Consider the following 2,248-nt stretch of genomic DNA (forward strand, 5'->3'; position numbering starts at 1 on the left):
TTAATGTGAAGAACAAATGTTTTGTTCATATATTTCTTAACTTTGTCTCATTGCTTTTTTAAAAACCTTTTAGAAAAAATGAATATTTGTCTTTATGTTAGAAAGTTAGCACAAACAAAACAGATATTATCAGTAAATGTAATGTGTGTCGAGCTTTATAAAAAGAGCTTTTGTAGAGAAATAACTGCATTTACAACTACCGTAATTGTCGGGCTTTAGAACGCACCTGTCTCTCAGCCGCACTTATTAAATAAAAAAAAATTCAAATTCATAAATACTTTATTAATCCCAGAGGGAAATTAAATGTTGTTGTAACTCATCACCTGGTTCCATTAAAGAGTTGTTATACTGTAGATGCTGATGGCTGTGGGCAAGGAGGATCTCTTACAAATATAAGATAAATCATAATTTTGTACATGAATAAGACGCTCCGGTTATTTATCCACGGACATCCACCGTTCATCGTCAGAATCTGTGCCCCCAGTCTGCTCCGGCGTAATGTGCAGCTTTCTTGTAGTACAAGAATCAGCCAGCAGATGGAGGTTCACAGAATATAGCTCGCTTTTAACTAGGGGTGTAACGCTACACGTGGGTGTGTTGAACCGTTTCTGTACGGCATGTTCGGTCCACGTGCGTACCGTTTCGGCTATTTTTTCATTAATTACATTTTATTAACGAGAGATTATGCGCCGTGGAACTAAAGTTCCTAAGCGTGTTTCAGCACGGTGCTGTTATCTTGCAGCACGCGCAGCATTAGCATTAGCTTCTCGTTGTGGTCTCCTGTTTGGAACATTATGGTTTTCTTGTTAAAAGACAAGTGAACAAATCCAAAGCTGTGTGTCGATGTTTCACAGAGATTGGATCTGCCGCAGGCAACACGTCGAACTTGTTAACGCTGTTGAAACGACATCATCTGAATGTGAACGTAGTTTGGTTCAAAGACCGATAACAGCAGCATTTAAACAACCTTCATCAGGTAATTCAGATCGGTCCAGAGCAATAACACAAGCTGTAGGAGGTTTTAATCTCTGGATCTACGTTTCTGTTGTTGATGCGCCGGCTTTAAAGTTCTTGAGCCCCGCTACGACATCCCATCACATCAACACTTCAGCCAAACAGTTGTAGCAGCACTTTATGAAAAAGATAAAACTGATCGTCAACAAGCCCTGGACCAGATTAAAGTCCTGTCCTGATGATGATAAACGAGAGAATCAACCACCTCATAACAGAAATGATGGCCGTTCAAGAACAGGTATTGTTATTTTATTATTATCTAATTAACTTTTTTATTTAAAATTATATTATTAACTCATTTTTGTACCTCTTTGTGATTTATTTCCAGTCTGGGACAGAGATAGCAGCTGAGTCTTCCTCCTCTTCAGGGAAATCCACCAGAGATCACCTCCAGCTAAGAAGTCTGTGATGAGTGAACTCTGAACTTTTCCAGGGACAGGTGAGAGCAGGTCCAAGAGGTTGTGAGTGATGAGGACAAATACAGCCACACTGCAAAATTATCAAAGCTCTACCTCTTTATTCCTGCTACTGTTGTTAGTGAGAGGTTTTCTCCACCGCTGGAGATATTCACTGCAACTAGATCTGAGCTTTTGGCAGAAAATGTGGACAAGTTGGTGTATTTGGCCAAAAACTTAAAACTTGATTAGTTAAATTGTAAACAGTCTGTTGCTGCTTATTGTTCTGGTTCTGACTGTTATTGTATTTTTTAAGATTTTTATTATTGTTAGTATAGTTTATTTATTGTAAAGAGTGCCTTTTATTTAAAATATCATCCAAATGGGTTGCTTTCATTTATTTTTATACAAACGTATTGTTTACTTGGCATATTTTCAAAATAAACATTTTATAAGTCTTTATTTTGGCCTTTTTTTTGTACTGAAAATGAACCGGGTCGAGCCCTCCTTGAAACTGAACCGAAATGTGATTTTAGCGTACCGTTACACCCCTACTTTTAACACACACTCAGACTGCAAGATCGTCACAAGTCACCATGAAGCTTGGCTGTATGACTCATGGTTATAACCAGTATACCTTCAAAATGAACACAGTAACTATCTAAGCTTAATCATTCAACCTTTTTTTAGACAGGTTAGTCCCATTGAGCCTCGGGGACTCATTTACAAGAGAGACCTGATTTCAACAAAGAGTGATGACAACAGTGGATAACAAACTGTTTTTCAATCGTAAAACAAACAATTAAAAAAACTTAAATTTGTATGAATCATTAGTGAAT

This window comes from Nematolebias whitei, unplaced genomic scaffold (genome assembly GCF_014905685.2).
Source record: "Nematolebias whitei isolate Nwh7 unplaced genomic scaffold, NemWhi1 Nwh_scaf_121, whole genome shotgun sequence".
Taxonomy (NCBI): Eukaryota; Metazoa; Chordata; class Actinopteri; order Cyprinodontiformes; family Rivulidae; genus Nematolebias; species Nematolebias whitei.